Source organism: Schistocerca serialis, chromosome 1 (genome assembly GCF_023864345.2).
Source record: "Schistocerca serialis cubense isolate TAMUIC-IGC-003099 chromosome 1, iqSchSeri2.2, whole genome shotgun sequence".
Lineage (NCBI taxonomy): Eukaryota > Metazoa > Arthropoda > Insecta > Orthoptera > Acrididae > Schistocerca > Schistocerca serialis.
The window spans coordinates 439,652,281-439,676,514 of NC_064638.1; the positions used below are offsets into that span (position 1 = coordinate 439,652,281).

Genomic DNA, 24,234 nt, shown 5'->3' on the forward strand with positions numbered 1-24,234 from the left:
TATATCAGAAAAAGTTCAGTTTCAGCCCGCTAAAAGCAAATTGTAATTTGTCGCTGTCATTGGTTACCTGAAACTACCCTCTCACTGGCTACACAAGTTGCCGCGTTACCTACTTATAAGCTGTCCTGGTTGGCATTTGGTTGCAGATTATAGATGACACAGGCAGATTCCAGACGAAAAAAGAATGGTAGGTAGAAAAATAAGAGCAAATAAAAGTCAATACGTTGATGAAAATGAAGTGTCGAAGTAAAAAATTACATTTAAACCGATTAGATGAATAAGAATGATAATCAAACTCTTTTGAATAGATTTACCAATAAAAAATATCCCTAAATCTGACGAGGTTCGAGCCTACAACCTTCGAAATGGTAAGTTACTATGCTAATCATTACATTAACGTACAACACTGAACCACAATGTTATATTTGTGACTGTAGTCACCCAGTCGCAATGATGAATTCCAGCCTGATACAATGTCATGCGAAGTTTATCGAACGTAAGCCGATGTCTGTGATTATGCTAACTGCATAAATGATGCTGAATATCACGTCTTGTGCGAAAGTATCCAGCGGTGTTTAGTTAGTGCTGTGTATGAAACATGTGCATTTCATTAGTGTTGTTATATGTATGTTTGTTGCTTGTGGTGTGATTATTATGTATGAAATAAAAGTGCCAGACCCATGATTAAGGATCCAAACACACCAAGAAAGAATGCCGTCCAAGTAATTGGAAGCGAACCGACCAACTGTTCTGGCAGTTTGGCAACAGGAAACGGTTCGGGGGTGACACTGAGCGCTCTGATCAAAGGAAACCAGCCCCAACCCATGAAGTGTCAACTATTAAGTGATTTTAATCAGACTACAGTAGCTCGCAGGGACGTTGTCTGTAGATCGTGGTAACGCTCAGATTGGCTAACCTGAAATGTTCCACTGACAGGTGAGCTCTAACCAAGCTCACGACAACTGTTTATTTCTCCCAGCCAAGTGTCACTGTCAGTTAACAATACTAAATTCTCAGCCTTACAGATGATCAGATGATTATATAGCGCATAAGTCTGTGCACGTAACGTTTTCCGTGTATGTGTCAGGTATTAGCTAACGTGGATAGTTTGGTTTATGCATTGATACTAAGCTACAGTTATTCTGATAGTATGTTCAAGCAAAAAGAAAAAAAAAAAAACTTGCAGTTGTGTCAGTTGGGAAGAAAGGGAATTCGAAACCGGCTCTAAGGAAAGAAAAGGTAAGACGACTAAAATCCATATTTAATGCTCAAAAATCAACTTTTTTAAAACCATTAGACAAATATAAAGCAGAATTTAGGAGTCATTCTGTGTTTCAAAAATTACTGGACGGAATAAGAAACCGTACGAAGACGGTGAATTAATCAAAACTGCATCTTAGAAGCTGCAGATTCCTTAAGCTTCCTTTTTGAAGAAGATCCCGTTTCGCTGCAGAATTTTGCTTTCCTCGCAGAGACCACTGAAAAGATCAGTATCCTTAACTTGCAGTTCCAAGGTAAGGATAAAGATACTGGTGGAACACATTCGGACATTGTTTCAATCTCAACAACTTATACCTGTGCGAGGAAAAAAGTATCTCCACGGCGAATACAAACACTTCTCCTGTTTGAAACAAGCCCTTCACAAGCAAGGCTCATCGACGCCTTACACCAACGAACAATCGCGTCAAAATTCTTCCATATTTGAGAAGTCAATTCAACAAACGCTTCCAAGATTTCAAAAGTCTTTGAATGGTAGCACAGTTTGTCATATCGACTTTTATAGAGACTGATGCTGAAGAATACTCTACTTGTGTCATGGAGCACTTTGATTTTCAAGAAGAAACTACTGTGCCCCTAAAGAGAAGTTCCCAGTTTTGGCCCAGGCTATTTTCGATGTGAAGGCAATGTTCAGCTAAACATATCTGTGTGAGGTTTCTTATAGTGTACATAAAGTCCGAAGTCCGGGAACACTTTCAATTATAAGAACTCAACAATGTACAGTTGTCATACATATCGCATTTTGAAGAGAAATTCTGAAAGTTTGTTTTACAAACATTCGATATGGGAACCATGAGTAAGCCGGCAGACGTCAACACGGTAATTGAATTCTTGCCATACCCGTCCCAGCATGGCATCGTCGACTGCGACAGTCGCTTCCCGTATTTTCTCCCGGAGCTCTGCTTCACCACGTTGTAGAGGCTGTACATACACCAGATCGTTAATGTGTCCCCATAGAAAAAAGTCACACAGAGTGCGATCTGGTGATAGGGAAGGCCATTTGATGAAGTCTAACACACAGAAAGCTTGCTCTGCACCTGAACTCGCCATGTTTGCGACTAGCGCTGACTATCGGCAAATTACCAAACTACGCTGTAGCGGTATATATGAAGGAAAAAAAAAACTATCAGGGTTTCTCTTCAAAATGACATATTTATGATATCTGTACAATGTTTGGTTCTTATGGAATAAATAACTGAAAGTGTTTCCGCACTACACTGTGTGATGAAAACTTTTACAACCCACCCTCCCAACATTAAAATGACTTAACAAAAAAGAGTGCCATCCTTCTCATTAAAGTTAATAATTCATTACTAATTACACTTCAATTTCTTTCTTATGTAGATTCAATTTCTTTGTCTTATATACGATTTGATTAAAATTTATTTCATATTTATTAGAAATGTAAGTTTGTAGGCAATAAACAAATTAAAGATATTTTACAAAAGTTCTTATTTCTGTGCTTGTTTCTTTTGGTAGCTGACAGTAGGATTTAAAAAGAGCCATTAGCTTACAAGCTTCATAAGCATGGCGACTGCTGCTGTACAACATTTTAAATGACAGCTGCAGAAGTGTCAAAATATCGACTAAAAATTTGAAAATTGAGACAGCATGAAAAATAATTTGATGGATAATCTCAAACGTTGAAGCATATGGAGAAAATTGCATTCACTTCCCTCCAATGGCGAAAGTCGAAGGCTTGTTGCTCAAAATTTTGGGAACAGTTGAAATCAGCCACATACAAATTACTAAAGATTTTATCTGTCCACGTAAAATGTCTTAGTTGTGTTAACGTATGATTATGATAAAAATAAAAGCGTAAACAGTAACAGTTATGAAAAATGAAACACTTAGAAAGGATGGCCCAACTGAATCCAAACTCAGCGTACGTTTATGACAGAGTATTGGCAATAAGTGATTAATATTGTAGAAAAAAGGCTTATACGTGTAGCAAGTTGAATAGATCAGACTAATTGGTGTTTATCGCCTCCCTCCTACAGAGTATACTGTAATGACAGTGATGTGTCTGTGAAACCAGTTGGTAAATGAATACTGTACGCGCCATTGAGCGGATACTGACCCACCCAGTAAGATTACAACAAGAAATCTTGTCTGCATGGTCGAACTGACACTGTTGATTCTACACTGGAGCACAGCCACAGGTGCGGACCTGCCTGCATCAGTGGTTTGATGCAGTCACCTCCAGGTTGCCAATGCTTGTTGGCATCCATTTTATAGAAATATAACCTCCACATGTGAATTTTAAAAATAACATAACCTCCACAGATTGCAGCTGGTACGGGAACCTGTCACTAGTATGCTGAGAGACAAAATGAAGTGATTTAAGGTGAGCGCCACAACAGCTTGCTCTGTAGTGAGAGTGAATACGTGTTAATTCATACCATTATCACTGCAGTCTGCACTGAGATGTAGAGAGAAAAAGCTATGTATGATGGTTTGGGACACCACTGCATGCAGTTCAATATTTCGAAAATGTGGTTGGTCGGCAGTTTGTTCGTTAAGATTGTCCATCAATCACTTTTGATGCTTTGTGGACCTGCCTGCATACGAATGACATGGAGGGATATTCACTAGGATCATACAAGGCCACCTTTCGAGATTAACTACAGTATGTGGGTGCTTCATAACACACTGAATTCCTACACTGATAGACAGTACACAGTTCTGTAATCATTTGAGCGTTATGTATCCAATTTATGATGCTGCATTTTTCACTAACGTTAGAGTACCTTTACGATCGACTCAAGCTCTCGTTTCAACACTATAATTTCTCTTCGCATTATAACCTTCTGTACTGTGTTCGGATTACAAAAAACTTATTCATTTTTGATACAGACAATTAAGATGCAGTAATAAATTCCGCCGGAGTAGGGGAAAAGTAAGGCATTAACTTTGAGTGTGGCTCTCTATCATCAATAGGAGTTGGCCATTCACTGTCATTCTTTAGCCCAGCAACATAACATGATAATGTTACTACCAAAATCTTATATTAGCAGTGTGACTTTACTGAATAATAAAGATTTACTGAAGTTTGATCTAATGGTTGAAACCCTGACAGATAATAACATTGATTTTAATTCCGATATAAGCCTTTATTTTAAAAAGCACAATGTATGTGATTGATGGCCACATACAAATAACTGTTCAGTACCCGTCGCTTGTGCAAAATGTGGAACTGCTTTGTGCAGACACAACTTTTGTACCCTACAGCATAATAACATACAAGTGCTGGTAGGCAAAAATGACACTAACAGCAAATACACTGCCCATAACTTTATCGATTCCAGGCGAAACCAAGACGAAATTACCTCAACAAAACTCCAGACGCAAGATGACAGTTAAAATATCGTTGATTCAGTGCAGATACTTTGATCCTGACCACCATTCTTAATTTTCACAATAATTTCATATAAATACTTACGATAAAATACATAGGAGTCTTTGCAGTCGTTCGCAACCTGTTAATAACCTCACTTATAACATGATTTCAACAAATTTAAACACATCTCAGACACATCCGACTCTGAGTCAAAACACTAATTCGACCTACTTTATTAATCAGAACTACAATTAAATACCTAATGAAAGTCACCGGAATATTAAAGGCAAAAACTCATGCTGATAAGATCATTTTTGTCACTGTGGAGTATTTTGTGTAGTTATTGCAGTATTTACACAAAAAACTAAATTGAATACTTTCTTTTATTTGTTTAATCTGAAAAATAACCTGTTACTTATATTGCAGCCATTATGTTTTTCATCTGGCATATCACAAGTGTGACACTCAGGCTCTCATGATGGGTTCAGCTGTTACAATTTATTACAAACGGTAACAGTAATAATGTTAATAACTTTTTAACTATTGCTGCTCCAGACATGGACTTATGTTCAATGAGTTTGTCCCATTGCCCTCGTTCGAAAATTGTAATTGGTTTTTCTGTAGCATACCACTAACGAAGTTTACGTATTTTCATTAAAAGTATATTAATGATGGCACTCCAAGTCACAGGCTCCTCCATCTTAGCTCATCCTACAACCATGCCGGGGGGAACACGTCCTGAGAAAACATGACCGCTGGAGCTCGTCTTCACTTGCGCTCAGCTCGCCTGTCGCTATCCATCTTGACAGTTGGCCACCCAAGCATATATTTATGGCGGCCGAAAGCCAACCTATCAGATTCAGTCCGTCGTGTGGCAGTCAAACCAGCTGCTGTAACGTTACACACTCCAGCTTCGTATATCGCTCACATGCTGAGTAATATATGAAGTAGCACCATACTTCACCGTCCACATAAAGTTATGTAATACCAATTTTTCCAGACATTTAACTGTGCCTAAACTCAGGTAATCAATCAACATGAACATTATAAATAGCAAGCATATACACACATTAACTAAAATATAAATGATGTAGCTAACCTAAGTATTGTATAAAAATTTTGATAATCAGTCTTTGACTGGTCTACCAACTGAATCATTTTACATGAAATAAATGCAGACGCAAGATTATAATATGTTAACACTACCACTTTTCTTTATACACACATAGTTGCTCTCCTACCTGCATCCAGTTGGTACAACTGGATTCTTGTGTCTAAGGCTTTCACGGTTAGATTGTACACCTTGCAAACTCATCAATGCACCGCCAACAGTGCTGTGCCACCCATTGCCAGCCAAGCCATATCCTATCAAAATGTTCAGACAAAAGCTCCAATGAGTGAGTGCTCAAAATCTTTTACCCATAATGACCCAGTGATCAGGCTACAGAAACCCTTCGCTAGTTCACCATGTGTCCACTGCATTTAGATTTCAAGTGAGACTTATCAAGACAACAATACAAATGATTAATTATGGAGTAAAACAGCTGCATATTCCTATAATATTAACTGATAATACAACACTTTAAAATTTTGAAAAGACACCTTTGCATCCCTTGAGTTACCCATTATACCCACAAAACAAAGTCCTTCTTTCTCCTCTGCGCCAATAGCCACCAAAGTATATTAACGTAATCCCAAATCCATTGATTTCCATAATTCTAAATCGAAGATTACATTTACCTACTAGCACTACACAGAACAATCAGAGTACTGTACACCCCACTGCTAATCTCACCCCAACTGCCTAGACTGACCCCCATGAGTTATTTCCCATGCCACTGTTGCCTTTCCATAATTTCTAACATTTATCCACCTGACAATACAAACTTAAATTTCCCTGTGTCTGCACATTTATCAATAACAAATCACTTGTATTTTTCACTTATACAGTACATCCATGCATATCTTATGAGTAGTAAAATTCCTATAATCATGATATAAATGAAACTTCTAACATCGGTTCTACTGATATCAGCTGTGCAAATCATATTATAAACATATATACACCATACTTCCAACTACAGAACATGGTAAATAGACACTTTATATACACTTGGGTGCATTGTATTCTCTTCATTCACTTTTCATTATATCTGCTCAGCTCAGTTACATTTCACAGACCAAAGTTTTATTTGATACTGGGTACACCAGTCTGTAGGTGTGAGGCCACTCTGTTACTTCAAATGGCCCAGGATATAATTCAAATAATTTTTTGATTTCCTAATCAGTTTCACTAGATTTTTCTTCCGTTCTGACCAAAACCATCAGCTAATCTCACATGCCAGAAACATGAAGATAAACCTACACTAGACATAAGGTGTATATTGTTAAAATTCTGCAAAAGTTCATTAATGTTCTGGTTGGTCACTCTCTTATACAGTTACTTTGTTTAGTCTCCCTGCATCTAACACAATCCTCACAGATGCATCTTTCTTTTTATTTGTAAGAATTGGGTTACTATACTCACACCTGCCTAACCTTCCAATCCAGCATTTATTTATTTATTTATTTATTTTATTCTGGCCCTTACTGCGTCCTTGTCTGTCACAGCAATACTGAAACATTTAACACTAATCAATATGTGGGGGGCATTACCTTTAAACGATATTTAAAATCTTTCCCAAGCGTATCTGAAAACACATCTTTATATTTACTCGATAGTTCCTTGAGCTGTGAGCTTTGATCCTTGGATAAATGTTGGGTGTCATTTATATGCTGTAGAGAACATGTCTCCCAACTATACTCATTCTCTTTTTCGGTCAGCCATTACTTTACCTTCTGTCCATTCCTTTTTAAATTTAACTATTTTTCTGTTACCTCCATCATTACGTTCCAGAAAACTGTCTCTTACAATAATATTACAATTGACTTGCTAAGAAAATACATCCCGAGGATAATATTCATAGCAAGGAGAGGTGCCACAAGGCAATTATATCAGAACACTAATCCCCAGTCTTAAAATCTGATAGAATTTTCCTCTTTACTGACTTGCTATGAAGGTCGACTGAAAAGTTATGCCTCCCTCCACCTTCGTAACTCTTCAATAGTTGGCAGCATTGGTATGCGGCAGATACTGTCTTGTTCCGTAGTCTCTTCTCTACAGCCCCAGTTGGCGGGAAGCCTTAGCATTGAACGGTTGTGTTGTTACAGTGTAAAGTATGTAACCCTGCGCAGACGTCGGTCAATGCTATTTAAGCAACGTGCAATCATTGAATTCTTGGCAGCAGGTGTCACGCCAAAGGAGATTCATAAGAGAATGAAAGCTGTTTATGGTGACTGTGTTGATGTGAATACTGTGCGTCGTTAGGCGAGTAAGTTTAAAGATGTTGAGGCGGGAACATCTAACCTGCGTGACAAAGAGTTGGACGGCCTGTGACAGCAACCACCGAATTTCACAAGCAAAATGTTGACAGACTGATTCAGGACGATCGTCGTATCACTCAGAGAGAAATTGCAAGCACAATAGGCATTCCACACGAACGTGTTGGTCACATTATTGCTTTGCTTGGCTATTGTAAGGTCTTTGCATGATGGATACCCCGGATTTTGACTCCTAAAATGAAAGCACACAGACTTGGAAAGCACACAGACTTGAAATATGTAAGGAATTCCTCTCGCGTTACGGGAATGAAGGTGACGCATTTCTCCATTCAATTGTGACAGGAGGCGAAACGTCGGTACACCATTACGACCCGGAGACAAAAATTAAGTCTATGGAATACCGGCACAAAGGCTCACCCCAGAAAAAGAAATTCAAGACGCAGCTCTCAGCTGGAAAAATCATGGCCACAGTGTTCTGGGACGCAAATGGTTTTATCCATGTTGATTTCCTTGATAGTGGAACAGCAATAAATTCAGAGCTTTACATCACAACGCTGCGAACTCTGAAACGACGGCTAACAAGGGTCCGAAAGGAAAAGGGAAATGTTTTCCTGCAGCATGACAATGCCAAACCATACACTTCACGTTCCACCACAGCAGAACTTCAGAGACCGAATCTCACCATTGTACGGTATCCTCCATACAGTCCAGATTTCGCATCATCTGTTCCGATAGTGAAAGACGATATGTGGGGGCATCAATATGCCCGTGATGAAGACGTTGAGAGAACTGTGAGTCTGTGGTTGCGGAAACAGAGTGTCGACCATCTTCTGTGACGGCTTCAGAAAACTTGTTCACTGGTGGTAGAAATGTATAAAATTGGCTGGTGATTACGTGGAAAAGTGAATATTGGTAATTAAAGATCACATTCTAAGGATTATTTCTGCTTTTGATTTATTCAAATATTCCCATCCAAACCCAATTCACGAAGGGCGAGGCATTACTTTCCATTCAACTCCTGTACATTCCCAGTTGCAGTCTTAAAATTAACTCCAATTACAGTAAACTCCACCGAATCTCTGCTTCTTATCTATTGCCAGAATGATCAAATACAGCTGACACACTAGGTCAACAACGTAATAGTGCAATACTTCCTACATTTCCCGCTTTTTCAATAATTATCCTCTAAAATTCAGTCTCTTCCAACAGATCTGCTTCAATTTCTTCTGTGATGTCTCTATCCTTACCCAAACACTCTTATACATGTATAAAATGCGTGTTTGACCATCAGCTACTTTGATTTTAAACCCAAAAATCAACCGGTTTCAGTCTTGGACCATCTTCATGGATAAGGGTTAAAATGGTTTAAGCCACCACATTACAGTTGTTATTACTTAAATAATGTGTAGAGCATGTCATGAATATCAATATACAACATAGGACTTTGAGGAGCAAACATACAAATACTAAATGTACACAGATTGCATATTTAGTATTCGTATGTTTGCTTCTAAAGTCCTGTCGTATATTGTTATTCATGGCACGCTCTACTCATTATTTAAGTAATGACAAATGTAATGTGGTGGTGTAAACCATTTTAACCCTGAAACTCCCTGGCTGATTAAAACTGTGCGCCCGACCGAGACTCGAACTCGGGACCTTTGCCTTCCGCGGGCAAGTGCTCTACCAACTGAGCTACCGAAGCACGACTCACGCCCGGTACTCCCAGCTTTACTTCTGCCAGTACCTCGTCCCTTACCTTCCAAACTTTACAGAAGCTCTCCTGCGAACCTTGCAGAACTAGCACTCCTGAAAGAAAGGATACTGCGGAGACATGGCTTAGTTGGTAGAGCACGTGCCCGCGGAAGGCAAAGGTCCCGAGTTCGAGTCTCGGTCGTGCACACAGTTTTAATCTGCCAGGAAGTTTCATATCAGCGCACACTCCGCTGCAGAGTGAAAATCTCATTCTGGCATTTTAACCCTTCTCTGTGAAAATGATCCAAGACTGAAATTGGTTGATATTTGGGTTTAAAATAAAAGTGGCTGATGGCCAGACATGCAATTTATACATTACTTGACGGCTGTTGATAGTCACCTTCCAAAAATGTTGTTTTATACATATCCCCATATTCTATATCTGCATCTTCCGAAGCAAATGCTTATCCACTTCAATTATATCCTGTTCACCCCCTAATTCTTCAGTTTTACTAGCATCTTTGAATTTTAAACTATCCAATTCCTCAGAAATTAAGACTTTATCGATCTTACCATAAGACATCCAGTCATTAACATCATACTCAGGTTCCTCTTTTCCCATTCAGTCTCTACTAATATTCTTATCCAGAACCATCTGACTAACTTCCATAAACACTTGTGGCTCAACTTCTTCCACAGGATAAAACTCAACTTTTACATTGCTGCAGACAATATCAACTTTCTCTCACTAATTCACTATTATCAAACACAGCATTTCAGGTGCGCCCACTGATACAGCAATTTCATGTACATCATTACCTACTACTTTACCATGTGCACCCCCTGTTACAGGCACATTATCAATATTATCATTAATAACACATGCTCCACTTTGAGCAGGCTCACCTACTTTAATTTTACAGAACTACTATCATTAATCATCTCCATGTTCACATAATAACCTAATTACAAATAATTTCAGTTTTATTTGCTACAAATAATTTCATTATTATTTGCTTTGCCTCTCATTACCACATCAGCACCTATTTCTGCTTCTGGAAGAGCCACTGTCTCTGTTTTAAATTTCTCTGTAATTTCACTGAAGCTAAACCCACATTATTTTCTTCATCATCTTCCAGTTCAACCCTTTAATTTCTGGCAAACAGTTCCCCAACCTAATAGCCAGAATTATCATTGTTACATTTACTCATACGGCATGTGTTGTAAATACTGTTCTTCCTGTTGAAATTACTGTAGTTACTAAACCCTTCCCACAAATTTTCATTACCTATTATTGCATCAATGTTGCATAGAGCAATTTCTCTTCTTTGTTTGTCACTGAAATTTTCTTACCTATTGTAACCGTGTCTGGTCTTATTATTTACGTTTCCATTTGCCCCCTGTGGACCTCGAGGGAGGCTCCCGTTAGTTTTCCAACTGTCTGCCATGAAAATTTGCCCCCCGTGCACTTATATCTTGGCCCTTGCCTTACTGTCTCTTTCCTCAATTGAATATTCTACCTTCTTTCATTATAATTCCCATTATCTCTCCAATTCCTATTGTGATTATGAGGTCCATCCCTTTTATTTTCCCCCAATCCTATGATTTCCACTGAAATTATTATTCTAAATACCAATCATGATTTCTATTAATATCCCTCTGCTCAACAAATTTTCGTTCCTAACACAGAGCCCTATCCATGTATTCTATGAAATCCAGAAACTCCCCTACAAATCAATAGGGCTGTGGATGGTTTCCCACTGCAGTGGTTCTGGAAGTCTCTTCTTTAATGTACAGATATCTGTGAGCAATCATAATGGCGTATCCAAATGTATTAATTTATTTAATTCTCTTGCACAAAATTCCCTTATGGTCTGTACTGCTCTTGTACCCTGGGCCATTGAAAAGTTCATTTTGTATCTTGTTTAGCTTGCCCCAGTGTTCAATAAAAACATTCCAAAACTCCTGAAATCAACAAATTGCACTGCATGCTGATTACCCCATGTCTGAGCTCCCCTTCTAACTGCCTCTTTACAAATTTAATTTTAGCCATTTCACTCATGCCTGCAACAAAATTATTTTTACGTGCAGCTAAGAAGTCCACTGCATGGAACTTGTCTTCTCCACTACTGAATAATTTTGTACACAATCCTTGCCCCAAGGGATGCTCCATCATTACATTCCTTTGCCCGACTGCTACATTACTTATTGATGTGTTCAGTTCATTATCTCTTTCTCTCTCTTGCTATCTTCCCCTTCCAGCTTTTCACCTGTACTTTTATAACATTCAGCAATGCCTACATTCACTGATTTAAACGTTGCATTTGTGTTTATTTCATAATTTTTTTGTGCCTGAATTCGGTTCATAAGGTGATCTTCCATAGTTTCCGCTTTGGCTACCAATCCCTCTTTGACATTTTCAGCTAACTCTCTCGACCATTTAACCGTATTTTCAACGTTATTTGTAATGTCAGTGAATTTAATACCTAGCTGATTCAACTTTTCCACTCATTTCAATTATCACGAAGCTTTGATTCCATTCCCTCTATCTATATTCACAACTATTTTAGTTTTTACACTGCCCATTTTTTAATCTACAGTGTGTTCGGAAATTCCCGTCACGAACTTTCAAGACTTTTAGAGGGGAGTGAGTACATAATATTTTGAGTAGGAAACCAGCCTAGTAACTTACCGTTTCCATTCTACGACGGTTTCAATTCAGATGTGTAACGTCCTCGTCTGCTGAGGGAAAGAGAAAAGTCTGTGAGTCACTTGTCCTGATATTCAACAGGGTAGACAGGATGACGTGTATTACGTGGGGCCATATGCGAAGTTTACTTTGCGAGACTCCTGTAAAGAAAGAGAAAGATCTGCTGGCACATATTCTGGCCGCTGCACTGGAAACCGAAGAGTCACCAGGTAACATGGAGAGTGTGTACCAGAATATGCTTCGTAGGTACAATGTCTGTGACAACGTTGGTGGTCGCCACATCGCGCGCTGTTGTAATGCATCAGTACTGTTCTGTACGTGCAGTATGCTGGGTTCCTTCTTGATTAGGAACAATTTAAACAAGTAATGTTTAAGTGCTAATACAAACAAGTGTGCTTGAGTGAGAAATGGATGTTTATTTATGTTTCCTTCCGAATTGTTACCCAATGCAAGTAATGCGTCACTCACTCAGTCTTCCGTCTTCAGGGCACGAGTGGCCTACCGCGACCATCCGACCGCCGTGTCATCCTCAGTGGAGGATGCGGATAGGAGGGGCGTGGGGTCAGCACACCGCTCTCCCGCCGTTGTGGTGGTATTCTTGACCAAAGCCCGCTACTATTTGGTCGAGTAGCTCCTCAGTTGGCATCACGAGGCTGAGTGCACCCCGAAAAATGGCAACCCCGAAAAATGGCAACAGCGCAAGGCGGCCTGGATGGTCACCCATTCAAGTGCCGATCACGCCCGACAGCGCTTAACTTCGGTGATCTCACGGGTACCGGTGTATCCACTGCGGCAAGGCCGTTGCCAAGTAGTACGTCACACCTAATTCAATTCCTCTAGCAGAAATGGACGAGCTAAACATCTGTATTGAAGCCGCCGTAGAACGGAAACGGTATGTTTCCAGACATCGGTTCCTATTCAAAACATTATGTACTCACATACCTCTGCAAGTTCTAGAAGTTATTCTCCCCATTTGTAAATCTATCTTTCCTAACTTCTTACTCATTGTTTCAAAAATTGCGTTCAAATTACTTCCTGGCACGCAGCCTGTTTCTTCCCTTCTCCCTGGCATGCTATTGCTACTAATATCACGTACAATCACTTCGCGAATTATTAAATTCATCGGCCACGGCTGATTACGATAAAGCAAATTAATAATGCCCTGACTGTAGTTACTCTGCGTTTTCTCGCCGACGTATGTAGCCTCTGCTGCTCTGCGTTTGGTCCGATGCCACGCAGTATCGCCCGGAACGAGGACGGCCGTTTGCCTCTTGTGACGCTGTGTGGTGCCGCCGCCTCTGCTGCTTGGTGCCGATGCGCTGTCGCGCGCGCGTGTGTGACGCCTTGTGAAGAGACCGCCTCTGTAGCTCAACGCCAATGCGATGCCGCCAACGTGAGAGGACGTGTGGACGCAGCCTCTGCTGCTCGGTGACTTTGCTCACTTGGACTGCTGCATCTGCAATTTACCGAGTGGCCGTCGTTTGCTGGTACTGTTGTTGTTGTTGTTGTTGTTGTCTTCAGTCCTGAGACTGGTTTGATGCAGCTCTCCATGCTACTCTATCCTGTGCAAGCTCCTTCATCTCCCAGTACTTACTGCAACCTACATCCTTCTGAATCTGCTTAGTGTATTCATCTCTTGGTCTCCCTCTACGATTTTTACCCTCCACGCTGCCCTCCAATGCTAAATTTGTGATCCCTTGATGCCTCAGAACATGTCCTACCAACCCAACCGATCCCTTCTTCTTGTCAAGTTTTGCCACAAACTCCTCTTCTCCCCAATTCTATTCAATACCTCCTCATTAGTTATGTGATCTACCCATCTAATCTTCAGCATTCTTCTGTAGCACCACATTTCGAAAGCTTCTATTCTCTTCTTGTCCAAACTATTTATCGTCCATGTTTCACTTCCATACCTGGATACACTCCATACAAATAGTTTCAGAAACGACTTCCTGACACTTAAATCCATACTCGATGTTAACAAATTTCTCTTCTTCAGAAACGCTTTCCTTGCCATTGCCAGTCTACATTTTATATCCTCTCTACTTCGACCATCATCAGTTACTTTGCTCCCCAAATAGCAAAACTCCTTTACTACTTTAAGTGTCTTATTTCCTAATCTAATTCCCTCAGCATCACCCGACTTAATTCGACTACATTCCATTATCCTCGTTTTGCTTTTGTTGATGTTCGTCTTATACCCTCCTTTCAAGACACTGTCCATTCCGTTCAACTGCTCTTCCAAGGCCTTTGGTGTCTCTGACAGAATTACAATGTCATCGGCGAACCTCAACGTTTTTATTTCTTCTCCATGGACTTTAAAACCTACTCCGAATTTTTCTTTCGTTTCCTTTACTGCTTGCTCAATATACAGATTGAATAACATCAGGGACAGGCTACAACCCTGTCTCACTCCCTTCCCAACCGCTGCTTCCCTTTCATGTCCCTCGACTCTTATAACTGCCATCTGGTTTCTGTACAGATTGTAAATAGCGTTTCGCTCCCTGTATTTTACCCGTGCCACCTTTAGAATTTGAAAGAGAGTATTCCAGTCAACATTGTCAAAAGCTTTCTCTAAGTCTACAAATGCTAGAAATGTAGGTTTGCCTTTCCTTAATCTATTTTCTAAGATAAGTCGTAAGGGCAGTATTGCCTCACGTGTTCCAACTTTTCTGCGGAATCCAAACTGATCTTCGCAGAGGTCTTCTTCTACCAGTTTTTCCAGTCGTCTGTAAAGAATTCGCGTTAGTATTTTGCAGCTGTGACTTATTAAACTGATAGTTCGGTAATTTTCACATCTGTAAACACCTGCTTTCTTTGTTACTAACGCGATATTACGTCTAATGTCTGCACTAAGTGCGCTGTTACTGCTGCTACATTTACCACTGTCGCACTACAAAGAAACTCGCAAGCCCCTAGGCTAACTGCTCAGTACTATAGCTTGGATTCTAGGTCAACAAGTCCCGAAATCATTCACAACAGAACGGAAAAGCAGTCCAATACAGGAGGAGCCAACCCAGCCAATCAACTTGCTTTGAGTTTTGGCACCTACTTCTCACGTCATGTACCGCCTTTCTTATACAAACAATTACGACACAGTAGTAAATTCTGCCATAGTGTGGGCAATATACGGCCATTAACTTTGAGCGTGGGTCGGCATCATCGACAGGGGGTGGCCGTACACTGTCGCTCTTTAGGCCAACAACACATTGACCAATGTCTTATATTAGCAGTGACACATTAACGAATAATGTAATAAAATATGTACTGCGGTTGGATCTGTTGGCTGAAATCCCAAAGGATAATAACATGCTCAAAACAGGTTCATTTTAAGTTCCTCTTATTTATTTTAAAAAGCACCACATCTATCACCTGTGCAAAATTTGGAACTGCTTTGTGCAGACACAACATTTACACCCAGAAGCATGTGCTAAATAATAATGAAAACGTTCTGGTACACGAAAATGACATTCGCGACGTAAATACCGCCTATAACTCTACCAACCTCTGGCGAAACCAATGGAAATTATCTCCCCCCCCCCCCCAAAAAAAAAGTCGAAAGACCCTGAGCTCTGCCATGCAGACTTATTTAAAGGTTGGGTCAAAAGTCCACTCCTCGATTCAGTGCAGGTACTTTTATCCAGACCACCATTCGTAATTTGCACAATAATTTCATATAAATACTTATGATAAAACGTATAGAAATCTTTCCAGTCGTTTTGCAATCTCTTAATAAACTTATTTATAGACTATTTCAACAATTTTAAACAAATCTAAAAAATTTAAATCGCTACACACGGCACTCGAATCAAAATACTAACTTGCTCTACTTTAGAATCCTCAACTATAATTATGGAAGGTTATTGGAATATTAAAGACGGAATCTCACGCTAATAACATCATTTGCGTCTCTATGGAGGATTCCATAGTTATTGCACTAAGTACGTAATAAACTAAACTGTTTAATTAGAAATATTACCTGTTAATTATAAAGCAGCATTATCCTCTTTCAACTAGCGTATCACAATTGTGACTTTCTTGATGGGTTCGGTTGTTACATTATTCACAATTTTCTCAGCTGATTCTTGCGTGGTGGGTGTGATTACTATACTTGTATCGCCAGCAAAAAGAACTAGCTTTGCATCCTCATGAACATAAAGTGCCAAGTCATTAATATTATTAAGAGGACATTGTATGTGAAATTCGTTGAAATTTAACATCTTCTGTTTTCTACTCCGTAATGTACTTTGGACTTTCCTCAATATTTTGGTATGTAATACATTAAAATCAGACAATTGTGAGACCTTCAAATAATATTTTGAATGTTGAGGTGTGACTGTCAAATTTCGCGGCAACGCATATGCTGCAACATTTGAGCAGTCATATCTTGGGAACTACACACTTTAGAAGGCTGTGAATTGTTTTGTTTTGTGCCTACTGCTACGTCTCAGAAGTTGGCATTACGAATAATCAAATTAGTCCTTTGTTTCTGATACTAGTTTTCGTTGAAAGTAGTGTGATTATCGGCTATTTTTATAGTAAGCTAACTTCTATTGCTTTTTATACGTAAATAAAATGACTAAGCGTAAAAGTAACTTCAAGAAACGCAAATTTGCGGGTAACAGATATGATGGCACAAGTGGAGGAATGGTCGTAAAAGGGGCACTTAACATTTTCCAGCGTTCGCAGAAGGAGAGGGGTGTCTGATATGTGAATTACTTAGGTGATGGAGACAGCAATGCTTTCATTGCAGTACAAAACAGTAAGCCATATGATGTTTCTATACAAAAACTTGAGTGTGTAGGACATGTCAAGAAAAGGATGAGAACAAGTCTGCCTAATCTAAAAACCAAGCTAGGTAACACAAAACTGTCTGATGGCAAGACAATAAAATGTGCTGGAAGACTAACGGACAAAGTAATCGATGAATTACAGGAATATTATAGGAAGGCCATTAGAGATAACTGTGACAATATAAAGAAGATGAAAAGAGCTGTGTGGAGCACTTTCTTTCATCGAATATCAACCGATGAAAAGCCATGTCATGCTTTGTGTCCACCTCCACCAAACACTTGGTGTGAACATAGGCAAGCTGAATTTTCTGGAACCCTGCATGAATTTACACATAAACATTCTCTTCCTTTGACAGTAATGGAGGCAATCAAACCTATTTACAGAGATTTGACAAATCCTGAACTACTAAAGAAGTGTTTACATGGGAAGACCCAGATTGTGAATGAGTCTTTCAGTAATGTTGTGGTGTGCCACGTGCCTAAAAAAAAGTATTTGTCGGCCTTAGCAGTGTCTGATGCTGTAATAACTTTTAATGGGTCGACAGAAGCGTCCGATCCCACGCGTCGGTTTTGACCCGTGACGTAAGGGTGTTGTCGTGTGTGACGTCATGACGGCGCGGAGTTTGGTTTGAGTGTAGCTGTCTCCAGTTCTGTTTTATCTTATTTTATTTACTTTTATGATCTGTTCGTTCTATCTCGTGAGATTTTTTTTTAAATTTAAAAACACTTATTACTTATTTTAATTATCTGTTTCCTCGAATTTCTGTTTTAGTTTATTATATTTATCTTTCTGATCTGTTCGTTCTATCCCGTGAATTTTTTTTTTTTTTTTTTGAAAGACAAAAAACACTAATCAGCTACTGAAGCATCTTTATCTTCTATGGGTTGCAGGGGTTACGACCCCTGGGGAGGTGGGTGGGTATTCATACATGGCTGTCTTCACTTACGCGTTGTAGCTACGCAAGGCGTCTAAATTTGTTTATATTTAGTTTGCCCCCCACCCAAACCACCCCATTTCCCGCGCTTGTCCCGTTAGTGTCATTAGGCTTCTTGTGGAAAGTGTGTGTGTTTGTTTTTGTTTCCGCCATATTTGTGACGTCATGGGTCAAAGCAGACGGGTGGGATCGGACGCTTCCGTATTTCCCTTTTAATAGTGGGAACTACGAAAAACTTAAGGTTCTGGAGAAGTTAGGGGTAAGTTTTGGACAGAACACAGCTAAAGGACTGCGGCAACTGGATGAGCTTTGTGTACATGAAGCAGAATTATCTGCTCAGCAAATGACAGAAGAAACAAGAAAGAAAAGGAGGAAGCAAGCACTGGGCTGTTGTGGCACTGAAGAAGACACGGACTATAGGCCAGGGTAATTCTAGTGCATAAAAGACGCAGAAACGTAAGTCTGTATAAGAATTTGTAATAAAAAAGTTTTAAACCTCATTATCTCTTAACTACATGTTTTGCAGTAAATGACCCGTTTTCTAAAAACGCACTGATGGTATAAACATGAAATTTTCACAGCATGCCAAGTGTGAGATTCAACTCATGTGGAACTATACTAATTAAAATATCCTGAGTAGTTTTGTTTTTACGTTGATTTATATACAAAATTCTGTCAAAAAATTGAGTGTTTGAAAAAAAAGATAACATGCCCCCCAATACAATTTTAGTAATAATTCTAGTTCAATGTATCTAGAAAGCTGCATTCAATAATTATGGAAAATTGTAAGTTGGTGTCTTAAAAAGTTTCCAAGATAATAGGTCACAAAATTCGATAATTTTAACATTGGCGGCATAGTACATACAGTGTCCCCTTAAGAACAATAAGGGACCCAAGACTGAACCCTGTGGGACACCATTCTTGATACCTCCCCAGTTGGAGGACTCGACTGATTTTTGCAGACTATATGTACTGTTAATTTCAATGTTCTGCATTCTTCCAGTTAAATATGAATTAAACCATTTGTCCGCTGTCCCACTCATACCACAATACTTAAGCTTAACTAGAAGAATTTCATGATTCACACAATCAAAAGCCTTTGCACGATCACAAAATATCCCAATGGGTAATACTCGGTTATTCAACGCAATTTAATATTTGATCAGTTAAAGCATGTAAAGAATTTCTGTTGAAAAGCCTTTCTGAAAATCAAACTAACATTTTGTTAGTACTTCCTTTTTACGAATATGTGATGCTACTCTTGAATACATTACTTTTTCAAGAACTTTGGATAAAACTGTCATAAGTGAGATTGGGCGGTAGTTGTTAGCATCAGACCGTCGCCTGTCACCGTCCTTCTGAAAGCTGGCTGCCCTAACAAAACATTCACGCCGGCTCACAGCCGACTAGTCAGATTCAGTCTGTCCTGTGGCAGTCGAACCAGCTGCTTGTACTATTACAGAGAATTTACAATGTTAGCCCATGACGCACAATGTTTTCTTTTGAAAAATATACTGGGGTTGTGGAACCATGTGCAAACAAAATTATCAGTACAAATTTCGTGTGAGGTTAAATCAGAAAGTAATGGATACCTTTGTTTTCAGCAAAGTATTTGTGATTGTGGCGCTTGCATTTCACAGATATAGGAAAAGATCAGACTGAAATGTCTGGACAGGTACGCAGGCATGCATGCAACAGATAGACTACTGCCTAATTTGTCCTACACCTTAAGTTAGTTGTTACTTGTGCAACCTCTTGATAACCAGATTCTATTTCATTATTCCCTGACCCAAATTATGAAATACAAATTCCTAAACCTTTTCAAAAGTATAATTTTATTTATTATATGTGATTCCAAGGCAAAGGTTGTTTCTAGAGTTCATTTCAGCGCCAGTGATTCAGCATGTGGAGGAATGTAAAATATGCAGTACACGTGCGAATGTTTTAATTGTAAGTATAGTATCTCAGTAGTTGAAACCAGATGTTTGGTAGAACAATGTGTCTTAATAATTCAAGAGAAATTAAAATGAGCCAGCGATGGCTGTGACTCTCAGGAGAGGAGAATGTGAAAGGAAACTTCACATGTTGGTAGTTTATGTAGTTTTATGTCAGTGAATACAAGAGGAAAGTGCACAGTTTCGCTTGGTAAGGATGTCATACGACTGATGCATCCATTCTCATGCTAAGGTGGTTCACAGCTATTGTAACTGGCATTTGATATCTTTGATATTGGCACTGGTATGGAGCTGATGTCGGAGCTGGTCCCACACATTTTCTGTCAAGGTTTCTTGCTGGCGTAAAGGAGTACCTCAGATTCTTGCAGGCTGTTAATATACGTTTCTGACGTGTGTCGATGAGTATTGTTCTGTTGAATGACAGTTTCATGATGATGTCTCATCAAATGTAACAGACGAGGATGCAAGATGTCTCTACTGTACCACATTGTCATCGGAGTTCCTTGAATCACCACCAAGTGACCTCAGGTGGTACATAATGGTTGCCCACTCCATGAGACTACATATGACACCAGCATGTCTCGCCACAACATTTGCAGAATGTTTGCCTCCTTGACCCCTCCTCAATGGCGCCATGCTCTCAGACGATTTATTGCTGAAATTGATACAACACCATTCATCAGCTGCCAATGCTTTCTGTTTGCAGCACAACTACCAACGAAGCCACTTGTGTTGTGTTGTGTTGTTAATGGCTGCTTGCGCTACGGATGGCGATCCAAGGATCGTTCAGCAAGTACATTACTTGTACCAATATGGCAGGCACAAGTGCAAAGCGGTTACACAGATCCCTTGTTGTGGCCAGACTTGGTCGACCAGAACATTGACGACGTGTGGTTTTCCTCATGTTCTTATCAATCCATCATCTGTCCAGTGTCAAATCTGAACGCCACACATGATAATATTCGACCAATCAAGGAGATGCAGATTTATAATGATGTTCCTTTCAAAACTCTGTTAAGTGTTGTCAGCATCGTCACATGGTTACACGGCATTCTCTGTGGATCTTCACATTGCCCACTATCAAATGTACCACATCGCAATTGTATGCCAAGGCACGCCTGATAACATGGCCATATGGTGAAAACATTGTATTTTGGTTGCCATTTAAGCCATCACAGACCACTGAAACTCATTTTCACTGCTATGCAAAATTGCTAACCGGGTCTAAGGCTTCCACCCATCACTCGTTGACCAGTTTGCCGTGGCAGTTGAAGATAGCATAACGAAAGCCGAAGTTGTAATTTTCGCGTTTAAGAAATCGTTCACGAAGCAGAATCGTCCAGACATACCGCAGTTTGACCATAGAACAGACTCTTGTATGTACGAATCAATAAACATCTCTGGCGTAGAGAAACAACTGGAAGAGTTGAAAACAAATAAATCGCCAGGTCTAGATGGAATTCCAGTTCGGTTTTACAGAGTGTTCTACGGCATTGTCTCCTTCCCTAGCTTGCATTTATTGCGAATCTCTCTCTCAGCACAGAGTTCCAAGTAATTAGAAAAAAGTAAGGGCAGGCGAATGGATCCACAAAATTACAAACTAGTATCCCTAACATCGATTTGCTGCAGACATCTTGAATATAGTCTTAGTTCGAATATAACAAATTTTCTTGAAATCAGGAAGATTATGTGATAAACTGAGAATGGGTAAAGGACACCAGGCAGATTCGACATTTATAGATTTCCGGAAAGCATGGGTAAAGGACACCAGGCAGATTCGACATTTATAGATTTTCGGAAAGCATGGATAAAGGACACCAGGTAGATTCGACATTTATAGATTTCCGGAAAGCATGTGACACGGTTCTCATTGTAGACTGTTAAAGATGGTACGAGGACATCAAATAGTGTCCCAGATATGTAAGTGGCTCGAATACTTCTTAAGTAATAGAGCCCAGTATGTCCTCCTCGATGGGGAATGTTCGTCAGAGGCAAGGTTATCTTCAGGAGTGTCACAGAGAAGTGTTATAGGTCTGCTATTATTAATTTTCTGTTCTAGAATATAGTTTTAATGCTTTTCGCGATTAATTTGTAATCTAATGCTGGTTTATGATGCGGCATATGTCCACGGAGAGATTTAACAAGAAACGTTTACGAGTTTATAGTGCTTCATATGTCCATCAAAAGATCCAACTAGAAAAATTTAGTATCTTTTCCCTGATTACAATGGAATTCGTACAGCAGAGAAATTCAGTGCTCGGGAATGTAATCAATAATTTATGGGAATAGTGTTAATGAAAGTGATGGAGTCACCTAAGCGCCTATAAAAATTTTGAGTAGTGGTCGTGTAATAAACCTATCAGCCAAGATAGAACCGTGTGAACAGGATGCGACAGACAACGATAATGCAACTGTTTCGTGAGAATACGATCATGAGTGAACAGTATTAATAAGTGCAGATAACTTAACTTGGATACTCTTAATCCATAACTTTTAAACGTATAGTCTGTCGTCCTCAAAGAGACCTTAAAATGTTGTGATAGTTTGTGCACTAAGGAACCCAATAACTGTTATCTACTCTATATTTTATTTAGTGTTTCACGCTATTGGAAATCACACATAAATTTATGGCTGTGGTACAGTAATGGGACAAAAATCATAAATTTATGTTTATATTCACGTTTTCCAACCACTAAATTCCCTAACGGTCTTTTGGGCGCACTATGATTCCCACTTAGTGTCTACTCATATAAAGAAATTACTTTAATGCGCTACGTTTGCGAAAATTCTTTTATATTTCGATCGACTTATGCCATATCTGATTTTTATTTATTGACTGTAATTGTTGACTACAATGAATCCAGACTCATCGATTCAACATTAAAAAGAGTTATAGGTAATGTATATAATTTTTTGGGAATAAAAACGTGATCCAAGTAAGATGCATTCTTTTTATTATCCGTCCAACTGTCCAGTTTCAACTACGGCTCATTTTCAAGCAGCTGTAATACTTTCAAAAACGGTGACATTGGTATCTATGTCAACTGTCTACAAGCTCTCGCATATACATATACTTTATAATACAAAGTACTTATGTATCCTAAGCTTCCAGCTTGAATTGCGAGGGCTTGTAGACAACTGATGCATAAACCAACGTCATCATTTTTGAACGTATTACAGTTGCTTGAAAATGACCCATGGAATTGGCCAATTGCACATATAGATAAACAACCTACTTGGATCATGTTTTCATTCTGAAAGCTGTTGAGGCTGTGGACGCCCACAAAAACAAAATTACACAAATTATGTGATCATTACATTGTCTTTTTATTTCCCATTACTAATTACAAAATTTTAGCACCCAGTGTTATTTAGGACTGTTGATGTTTTAAGAAATAAAAGGGCAATATTATTTACTCTAGGTACACTGCGCCTCCTGCTCAACTCGTGAAGGCAGGTAATTTAATAATGCGTAAGTGTTCGTTTGCAGCCAAGGGCGCCCATATCCAGGGCCCCAAGGTGGGGCCGCCCCTCTAGCTCTCAGGGAGAAGAAAAAATATAGTGTAGTCGGGAGTTTTCCTTCCAAAAAAATGATTTACGGTCGGTATTAAGCAGGTTTGTAACGGGGTCGGAACTGGAACTTTATTATGGCTTCTTGCAAGTCGCCACTCTTCTTCCTCCAAAATGTTAAATATACTCCATATCCCCAGATCTAGCCCCCCCCCCCCCCCCCCCGACAGATTATATAATTTGGGCACTCTTGTTTGAAACATAACGGTCCTTACACCTTTAATTCCAGATACCTTATACATATTAATTTTATGTGTTTCCTTCTAAGTTGTAACAATTTATTGCAAATTACTGACATTTTTCAAGATAGTAACTGTTAGTAGCACTTAACTATGAAATTGGTGCACGAAAATCTGTACGAAATGCATTTGCCTGTTCAAGAAACTGTCAGTCGAATTAACAGTTGCGAACATCGTGCCTGGGGCAACTACATCACAAGCAGTTATGTTCTTTTGTTTGTTCATAAAAACGTAAGAATTTCGTGTGCAGCAGTGCACGAAAAACAGTTATAAACTGGACGCTGGGGTTAACAAATACATCTACATGCTGCTGCGGAGAATGAATTGTGGACTTCCTG

At 39.4% G+C, this 24,234-nt stretch overlaps 1 protein-coding gene, 1 non-coding gene and 1 pseudogene across 5 annotated transcripts in view; 1 reads left to right on the plus strand and 2 right to left on the minus strand.

Annotated features, from left to right (window-relative positions):
- The window catches only part of LOC126472713 (steroid hormone receptor ERR1), a 489,204-nt gene that overhangs the window by 392,628 nt on the left and 72,342 nt on the right, over nt 1-24,234 (plus strand). The gene's annotated exons all lie outside the window — the stretch shown is intronic.
- On the minus strand, nt 9,630-9,704 carry Trnap-cgg (transfer RNA proline (anticodon CGG)). The gene has a single exon. It is a non-coding gene; the product is annotated as a tRNA-Pro (tRNA).
- Nucleotides 13,093-13,210, minus strand: LOC126423965 (5S ribosomal RNA; annotated as a pseudogene).